This window comes from Falco punctatus, assembly GCF_963210335.1.
Source record: "Falco punctatus genome assembly, chromosome: 2".
Taxonomy (NCBI): Eukaryota; Metazoa; Chordata; class Aves; order Falconiformes; family Falconidae; genus Falco; species Falco punctatus.
Window position 1 is genome coordinate 106,393,404 of NC_137581.1, and position 10,620 is coordinate 106,404,023.

A 10,620-nucleotide genomic window follows, 5' to 3' on the forward strand; every position below is an offset into this window, starting at 1 on the left:
TGATTAGAAAGGCAAAGCTGGAGGAGTTCTCATATCACCAGTTTCAAGACAGACAACGACTCTGGACTTTTTCCTGCAAGGGAGGTGAGTCATCCTCTCATTCCTGCCTAGGATCCTCCCAATCTATGTGCCATCCCTATGCATGGCAGTTTACTGTGTCTGTGCCAGAATGAATGTCAGTTTGCCTGCTAGCTTTCAACTAAACATCCAGTCTCACTTTTTTCCCACTGACATTAATGCTTTTTTTCCCCATTGTTAATGGTTGTCCCCTGTCTGCGAACAGGGTACAGAGAACAGTCTGTGAATCTCATATTTCTAGAGCAGTAAAATAAGTGTAAGAATTTTTCATTAGAAAGGAGGCATTAAATCTTGGCCACCTAGAGGGAGCTGCCTTATTTCTGATCCACAAATAAGTGCAGGAACAGAGGAGAGTGGGAAAGTCTCCCTTTTCATTGCAGCAGTGCCAGGATCATGTCTATGACAGTCAAGATTTTAAAGCATGTGGATAAGAAGGACTATTCTACCTAATCCCTGCCTAACCAACTTCTGTACCGAACAGGACAAGAAAAGTGGTCAGAAAATGAGCAACCATACCCCCAATCCTCATGTGCTGCTGCTGTGCTAGATGCCATTTCAGTTGCCTGTGCTGGATCTGTGCTCTGTGACTTTCCCATCACACGACCCCGCTCAACAGGTAGCCACGGAAAATTAAATAGTGAAGTGAGCATCCTTTATAGAAGAAAAAGGAATGACATAGACTTTATTTCATAATATTTTTCCCAATCTTTTTGTCTCCTTTGGGGTCTATGTGTTGGTATGTTGTGAGAGTAGAAAGGAAGATTTTGATTTTGTTCTTACCTTTAAGACAACCTTTAGAAATAAGTGTGGAAATATATACCTTAGCTGCATGTAATGATGACTTCCCACTAATTCCCAGATGGATGATAAATTCATCCCCAGATGGATGATGAGTTCTCACTAACTTGGATAGGAGATAAACTGCCTGAATACTTTAAAAAGTTTAAACCCACACGACCTAATTAAAAAAAAAAGAAAAAGATGACAAAAAAAGATAAAACTTGATGATTAAAACTATCTTTTCTGTCAGTGGACTCTGAGGTGTGAAACTCAGGATTTATGACTTCACAATGGATGACAGAAACAGTCTGGGAAGGACTTTGAGAGGGTCTGTTGCCATGCTGCTGGCCAAAGTAGAATGAAGTACACCACAAGGATTCCCATTAGACATTTGCCTAACATGTTTTTTCAAGGTTATGCACTGGACTTCTTATAGCCCTGCAGTGCATTCCAACATATCTCCTTGCTTGCCACAAGAAACATTTTTCTACTGCCCAAATTTCATTTGCAGTTCAAGACTATTACTGAGTCCAGGAAAAAGGAAAGACTAATTCTCTGCTCTGCAGTAGTGTCTCTCCTCACACATCTCCTCTCCTCTTCAGACTAAACAAGCAAAATCTTTCAGCCTTTCTCTTATTGGCCATGTTTCATACCGCCACTGTCATCCACTTCCTTCTCCTCTGGGCTCTCCACGTGCTTGTGAAAGTTTGCATGTGCCTAATGCAGCTGCTCTCAGCCAGGGCAGCCAGACATCGCTGGGGATGGCAGGGAATGTGCTCAGGGTCCTGACAGCTACATGTACCTTTACAGATCTTAGTATGCTGCTGTGTATCTTTGAGGGGACAGCTTGCACTTCTAGTGTGTACAAAAGCAGAGGTTTCTCCTGTGGACTCTTCGCCCTTTTGCTCAAAGTCCACGTGAAACTGAAAGTCCAGTTCCCTTGGGAGCCGGCCCTGGCACTTCTGATATGCCACCCACAAACACATGCAGGAGAAAAAGATCAACTATCGACAGGCATTTAGCAAACTGGAAAAAAAATTATCATAGAATGGTTTAGCTTGGGACTTTAAAGATCACTTAGTTCCACCCCCCCTGCCATAGGCAGGAGCATTTTCCACTAGATCAGGTGGAAGCCCCATCCGTAGGTTTTTAACCACATGTGATTTTCCCTCCTAACCAAAGACTTGGATCTCTGGCTTGGTTTCAGTGTTACAACACTGTCTTGCTTACATAATTTTTGAAATTGGTCTGGCTTACAGTAGTCTTAAAACATACATCTTTGCACAAAGAATACCATGCAAAGGGGTGTATGTTTATTGCAGTCACACAGGATGAGTGGCATATAGTTAACGTGAAACATCCACACTCATGAGCTGCCTGATTGTGGAGACACCTGAAATTGATCCTAAAGGTACACCAGGTGCTGGAAAGTTTTGTTCTTGGTCAGATCCGAAAGCACTTTGGTTGTGACAAGGCTGAATATCAAGGCTGAACAGCTCATGCTCACATCCCTGAAACTACGGGTGAGGTTTCTTTCACCTAAACTTGGAGGTCTGCATCCCAGTAACAGTTCACCCTACATACTTTTTACGTTTAACAGAGTAACATCAGCACTTCTAGTGCTCACAGTGAGATGAACCATCCCTTGGAGGAGTCTATTTCTCAGACAACAAAAACATTTTGATGACTCACTCTACACCAAGATCCATACTTGGCCACCTGAAAAGCAATTCCTCCTGTGTTCTCTGAAGGCTGCACCTACTAAGCATTCCCAAGGAACATGGGGCCAATCCTGCAGCATGGGATGCCTCCAGCTCAGCACCTGCACACGCACATGCAGTCTGGTGACTGTGAAGCAAACCTTCATCTGTGCAGATCAGTTACGCACCAGCTTCAGGCTTTCTTCAAGCTGGTAAACAGTGTCGGGAGAGAACACCATGTTGTAAACCGAGGCAAAACCTAGCCAGGAGAGGCCCGTGTGCTAGCACAGCTGCTTAAGGCGCTCGAGTGTGCAGTTACACGAGGAGAAACAGGTAGATCCGAGCCAGATGCGCCTACTCGAAGCAGAGCAGCGGATGCCGGCCGTAGGCGCCGGCGTTGCGGCAGGGGAGCCTGTCTCTGTCAGGCACTGACCTCCGCTGGTGGCTTTCCCAATTACAAGCTAGGTTCCCACGCTCCTGCCTGCAATTGCATCAACCGTTTCAATAGGGCAGGGATTCCTAAATCTCTCCCGAAGTTTGACTTGAAATCCAGGGAGATCCCGGTGTACAACAGAGCAGTAACCCCGACGCGTCCTTAGATGGTCCCAGGCTTGTCACAGTACCTGTGGCTCGCTTTCACAAAAGCAGTCTTGGGGGAAAAAATAAATCAATCATGAACTGTTACAAGCCCAGACCCCCAAATTGGTTCTTTGCCTTTTTAATCATGATATTAACAGTAGGTAAACATGGCCACATCTTATGTCTTATTCATTAGGCAGAAAACCATAAGAAATACAACTTTCTGCACTGTGGTGATTCAGGTTGAGGAGTGCAATGCTTTATCTCTGAGGATTTTAGAGCACTTTATGAACACATAAAACCACTGTACAAACAAAAGTTCTCCTCTCCCTTCCCTACATGCTTGCTCATGTGTGCCATATCAGCACCAGTGTTCAAGATGGGCAAGAAAGTAATGTGCTTTTACTGCTACCACTTACATAGTAGAAGCCTAAAAGGATCAGCCTCTGCCAAGACTGTGACTGGCATAAAATGGGAAGCCCTCAGGTGCCAAGTTACTCCTCTATTACTCACAGGTGAACTCATGAACTTTGTGGGATTTACTGGAAAATTATCAACAGAACAAGCCAAGCGATACAGCTTGAGTGGTAAGGTGATGACCGGCGGGTGAGGGTGCGTATCGACATGTTAAGATTGACCTGTGCCTGAGAACTCAGACACTGTTTGTGATCTGCCTCTCTTGCCACTAAATGCCTTACTTTGCCTTTACAGTCCATGTAAGGGAATAACTGGACCGAAAGGAAAGGAATTTATAGAGCTAATACGGGGGAGAGAAAAAGCCCTGCAAGACACATGGATTTCAAAGACAGAGTCTTAAGTGGAGAACCACAGTGTTTGAGCATACTTCTGGATTTGCCCCTACCTGATCCTGCTGTGCCACAGCTACAGGAGTTGTTATGTTGTTGTGAACCCCATGGCTTTGCTATTCCTCCACTTAAGTAAGGAACAGCTGGAGCAGTGGAAATTGTCTACATGTGGCAGACTGGACAATTGAGACTGAACAGAGATATGGGTGTTGTATATTGACAGGCAGTGTCTCTTGCTGATTTTACCTGCTTTCTCTCAGCTGTTCTTCTCTTTTTCTGTAATTTTTCCTAAATCCAGGGAGCTTGCTAAATACAATCTTTGTAAAAAGCATCGTTGTATCTATGAGAAACAGAGCTGGCTCTTGGCAGCAGCAAAGTAGAGAGCTACTAAGGAGCAGATAGATGGGCACAGTGCATAAAGTACAGCCCAATGGCTACATTATCTAAGCCCAGTTGCTCTTGCTGCTGCAGGGGAAGAAGGGGAATGTGCCAGCAGCAGAGGTAAAGGGCCCTCTCTGCACCAGCTGTTGCCATCCCTTGCATCTCCCCTCCCTCCACCAACAGCTGGGAAGCCACAACTCTGGAGCACCCATCTCTGCCACAGCCTCCCTCTCCCCTGCCAGAAGCACCCCAGCCCAGGCCTCTTTGCCTGTATTGCTGTAAGACCTTGAGCTCATGTTGACCAGAATCTATATACATGGAGTATCAAGGCTCTATCAGTGCATCCCAACTAAAAGTCTGCTTACAAATAATTCTGGAGCATTACCTACATTAGAGGCAATGGTCATTCTGCTGTACTATTTATTAGGCTAAAGGATAACTCTTGTATCTACCTTAGAACAAGTCCACACGCTGGAATACAGCAGTGTGTTAGCTCCAATTTAATCCCATACAGGCTGATAGCGTCTACGTGACACAGGGCAGGATGAACAAGCAGCATGGACTAGTTAGACCTGTTTCTTCATCAGATATCATTTGGGAGGTGCTTCTTCAGGAGACCCTATGAGGAGCCATGTTCTCCTCCTGTGCTCCATTTCAAAGATGCCCCTATGCCTGTGTTTAGTGGTCAGAGCACACAGGCACTGAGCCACCTGATGAGGTGGAAGCCAAAAAAGGGTTCCAACCAGAGGGTGTCTGTAGGACACCAATACCCTTGTACTCTGCCCTTGCACTCTGATGTTCCTCAAGCAGAACAGCAATTCCTTCTGCGGTGACTGTCACAGTAAAGCTGGCAGTCTTAAGCAAAAATAACATGAAAAAGGAAGTAGATCACTTGCATAAAACCCATAGCATCCAAATATCTATTAAGACTTCATTTATACACATGAGCACTATCTATGCCTAGCATTCAAGGACACTCCCACCCATCTGAGGTGTGCTCGACTGATTTCCTTTACAAGAGTTAATAGTCTGTTCTTTGGCACTTGCTCAGGTATCTCCATAGTATTCAGTGCCCCACTAATATCTGTTATGGGGGATCTACATGAGACAGTAGTTCTGTGAGTACCAAGGCATAGAAAGCCTGCCATCTTCCACTTTTTGTCCTGTGTTTTCTGGATCTTCTATGGTAGCATACCAATTTCCTCTTCTTGTTCCATACAGCCAACACTGCAATATTCCCAGGTTCTCTTTTTTCACCCAAACCATCTCTGTACTCTATTTTCTCCTCTGCGTTCCTAAGACACTTAGCTCCCTCCTGTTTTGCCTAAGGCCTCCTGCTACACTCAGCTCTCATGCTTTCTGTAGCTATCTTGTAGTAGTTCTATTCCAATTGTTTTACATGATGGCTGTGCAAGATACATTATATACCGTGGCAGCTTCAAAATCTAGGTGTGCTACTTAGTCAACTGTCTGACAGGTATACCAGAAAAAAGTAACAGCTGAACTTAATGGAGCAAAAAGCACTATCTGCTCACTAGTTTTCAAGAAACCTGTGGGACACAAGATTTTTAAGATGCCACGCTACCTGTGACATTTCTATGTTATGGCTTAAAGGGTTTAAAAATGTGATGATGACAGTGTGGCTGCACAAGCCTTATCTCTATGAAATCTGACTAAAACCCAAAAGCCATTCTGCAGCAGCAGATGGCAGTGATAATGGTGGCATCAGATCAAAGCTAGTATAAGGTAGACTCTGCACTTGTCATTGCTGCTGGCAGCTGCTGCTCTCTAGGTATGGATATTCTACTACAGCAAATTCTTAAATGGCAAGGCTACTGGGAAGTTATGCCTTGCAAACTCTGCTAGTCACAGAGTGAACAATCATAGTAACAAGTCACTAGGAATTAGTCCACTATGCCTAAAGCATCTCGGAGAACTTGGCATGTCCCTTAACAGCACAGAGTGACCCCACACATGACAGATCATTCTCTGACCCAGAGGATGGGATCGATCATTCCCTGACCCAGAGAATGGGATCTGCCTTCTCCCTGGGACCTGGAGAAGGGGATCTTCCCCCTGGCCTGCGGCAGGGCAGACCTGATTCCTGTCTCTGGAAAGGTCTGAAATCCACATGACTTCAGGGCCTGAATTTTCAAAGGATAAGTGTTGCTGATTTTCACTTAAACTTGGGCTCAGAAAGACCAAAGCTGCGTTTGAAAAAGAAATTTAGAGTCAGTTAAGAACCCTTGAAAAAATTATCCTTGTGCCTGGCTCTGTCTTGCCTAAACAGAGCAAGTCATGAAAAACAGTCTGGTGTTTTGAGAGCCTCTATTTTTTTCCCCATAATTTAATATATTGTTTACATTTAATTTTCTTTAATTTTTTAAATCTTTGATTTCTTTAATCTTAAATCTTTAATTTTCTAAATCTTTCAAGATGTTGCCACTTCAGACAGAAGGGAGATTGTTGCAACTGAACATAATGCATATACATAGAAATGTAAAACCAGAGCTAAGCTAATATAGATTAACTTTATAGCCATAGAGAGAAGTAAGAATTTTTAATATATGATCCACCTAAGTGAGGGGAGTCACAGCCTTTTCCAACGGCCAGCTCTCTGAGCTCTGTCACTTCACACTCAGACATAGCAGTCTTTGACAATTGGAAAGACAATGGAATATCTTTTCTCTTGTGTACTTTCTCCTGTTTTGACCTAACCAGTCTCCCGCCTTGCTTAGTTCAGGTTGTGTCTAGAGTCAGATACTGGCTCCTGACCTAGAGGTAACCAGAAGAGATGTAGTGGCCTTGTTTCTGATGTGATTCTCCTGCTCGTTAGTCTTTCAGTTCTCCCTCCCAGAGATGCAAAGTACAAACAAATAATATTTATGAAAGCAGCAGGACCAATGCAGCCTGCTTTTCTATGGATTAATGTTGCAAGGTGCGGGTTCTCTGTTGCATAGTAAGAGTACAGAGATGGCAGCTGCCGGCTCTTCCTGAGCTGTAGGCTAGTACAGCCTCCCTCTATGTTAGACTACCTATCTCCTCAAAACATGCTTAAAATGGTTAACTTCGACATCTCTGATCTATTAGTTGAATTGGTCAGAGTCAGACAGTGGCCAGAAGAGACAGAGAGATGTTTATATGTATAAGCACAGAGCCGTATGACTTAACCTTAATTTGCCTAAATAGTCAAGCCCAAAGCGGTAAGGGTAGAGTTACACCAAAGGCACGTCACAAATCATTTGGCTGTGATTATTCAAGGTCAGGTGCACACACATAGTTTTTTGTGATCATGCCTGCATGAGGAGTTTGCACTTGCCTGGCTCAACAACCTAGTTGGAACACTGCAAATCCCAAACTGAAATAATCCACTGAAGTAAGAGTCACTTTTAATTTTAAGCTGGGGCAGCTTTATGGAGATACGAAGTCTGAGAAACTGCCCAAGGACACGACGGCTGCTGCTGCCAAGAGAGGCTGGCAAGCGGCTCCTTCTCGCAGGCAGTGCAGTTACAACCTCACAGCCAGGATCTGCCTTTATAGTGTACGCTCTTAACCCCTGCATTAAGTTACGCTGACGTCTGCCTGCCTGGGAAAAGCAGAAGCAAGTCTGCAGACAGAGCTGTGTTACTACAGCTGTTAGCGGCCGTGAGAAAAGTGAAAACTTTCAGCACGCAAATGCCTTTCCGGCTTTAAAATAAAAGCAGAGAGCCTCCGAGCTAAGCCCGGGTTCGACCAGCTGTTCCGAGTGCAATCAGACTGCACGGGAGCGGCCAGAAAGAAATGCAGTACCTGTGAAACGGTCGGCGCGCGCGCAGCGTTAACGGCCAGGAAAGCGGTAAGCAGCAGCGAGTAACGGGGGGGCCGCAGCCAGGGGCACTGCCGCGGGCTGCCCGCTGCCCCGCAGCGCTCCCGCAGCTACCGCCCGGCCTTCCGCAAACGCCCCGCCCGCGGCCGGCATGGAGACCCCCGGCGGCGTAGCTCTGGGGGCGGGACTCTGGGGGCGTGGCTCTGGGGGCGTGGCTATGAGGGCGGGACTCCGGGGCGGGACTCCGGGGCGGGGCTCCGGGGGCGGGGCTCCGGGGGCGGGACTCCGGGGGCGGGACTCCGGGGCGGGGCTCCGGGGGCGGGACTCCGGGGGCGGGACTCCGGGGGCGGGGCTCTGGGGGCGGGGCTCCGGGGGCGGGGCTCCGGGGGCGGGGGCGGGGCCGGGCCGAGGCACCCCCTGGCGGCAGCAGGCGGGGCAGCGCCCCGCGGCAGCTCAGCAGCGGGGGCGGCGCCGCGAGTGGGGGGGCGGCGGTGAGGGGCGCCGGCCCTTCGGGGCTCCTGGTGCAGCGTGGCGCTTTGTTGCAGCACCCAGAAAACGAGCTGCTGCTTCGTGGGGAAGTGCCCCGGGGGCCCGGCTGAAGGTTTTGGGTGCAGCAGGGTCTTGAGCATGAGCGGTGGGACTGCTAGCGCGTCCCCTCACCGCTGCGTGTTAGCTTGCTGCGCATCCAACAGAGGCAAAACAAGCACGAAATCATACTCATCCACGTCTTTTAAAGAGTATTCATTTACTTACAGCTAAGATGCGAGAAGAAAGACAAGCGTACTGATAAATGCCAGCTTCACATAACTGAGTTAATACCCAAGCCTTAATGCAAACCTGGGAAGCCTGATTTCATTTTTGGGGGGGTTGCTCCATCACAGCTCCTGTCTAACTGAACACAGAACGGCTCCGGTATCCAGCAGAGCAGCCAATGCCAGGCTTTTTGGAGGATAAGCCTGTGATTTCAGCTGTGTGACAGAAAAATAAATAGCACAGCCCCTCAGAAATGGAGGAGGGGTCTCTCCACACCAAAGTGCAACTCTCGTAAAGGTCGAATTCCATCCCAAAAGGTACAGAGCTGTATTGCCAGGCATTGTCAGTTCTACTCTCAGAGTTCTAACTCTGTAATTAGTCTTCCCTCTGAATTTCTATATATAAATCATAATATGTCTATGTATGAATGCATATGTACATGTAGGTATACCTATACTTGGGTTATGTGGGAAGTCGGCATTAGATTTAATTAATAAGTTAAAAATATACTGAAAAAAATGGAAATTTTTTTTTCCCCATCAGATGTACTACATAATAAAGGGAACATTTATTCCTCAGAAGTTTTATTCCTTAAAGTCATGAACAATTTTTAATTCTGCTCTGGTAGATACTTCCAACTGAAAACGTCAATACAGATGTCCATTATTGGTCCTCTATCAAAACATTAAACATCTGTATAAGAACATTTATGTCTTTCCGTAGCCATCGGTTTGATAAAACATCTCTGCTCCAGATGGATTCATTATGGGACAGAGGAAGGTAGGAATTATGGAAGACGCGGAAAGATGAAGAATTAGTGACTGGCTGATAGACAAGACTTTATGAGCACCTGGAAAACTGTTTTAGTTCTAAAGTTCATATAATTATAGACAAATTCTTTAGAGCTCTCCTTGTTTTCTAGTTGTTTTCCCCCAGTTTTACACAGTGCCCTCACCAATGTTAGAGATTTTTGTCATTAGTTTCTATGGGAGTTAATTCTAATCCAGCATGTTGTAAGAACACAAAATATTGGCCCCTAATTTATCATAATTCATACATAATTTCCCAATAAAATGCCCAATAAATCCCAAGTACAGAGAAAATAGAAAAAGAATAGAATTAATAGGGGGAAAGAAAGTCATTAAACTAGAAAGAAGGCGTAAAGGGGCAGAAAAAATGCTTATTAAAAATCATAGCCTTACATCTGGAATCTGCAAAACATAGTCAATACTGAAAAAATATTAATTTATTGAAATAGGCAGGAAAGTAATATTTTCCTGAACAAAAATGTCATTTACACAAAAGCCAGTGAAATAATTTGGTAAAATAAAAAGTTTATTTCCCCTTTCCTTACACTAGGTTATTTGAATCATTAATTAAAAATATTTCAATTAATATGCCTTAATTTAAGTGAGCCACCCCCCCAAAAAAAACCCAACAGCACAACACTCAGCTGAAGGTATTCTTGATCCTTTGTCTGAAGTGACAAATCTGAGGTTCTGCCAGTCACAAAAGTCCCCACAGGGGCACATTCACTGCTACGTCATTGAGCTTCAACCTGAAAAAAGATATTGTGTGTGATGCAAAGGCAATAAGATCAATGGCAGGAAAGCCAAAATTAAGGCACAATACCAATTGAATTGATGAAAACACAATCCAGCTAGACTCCCATCAGTACAGAACAAAACACAGATTGAAGGCGGACAGGATGGTGCTCCAGAGACAATCTATATAGCAT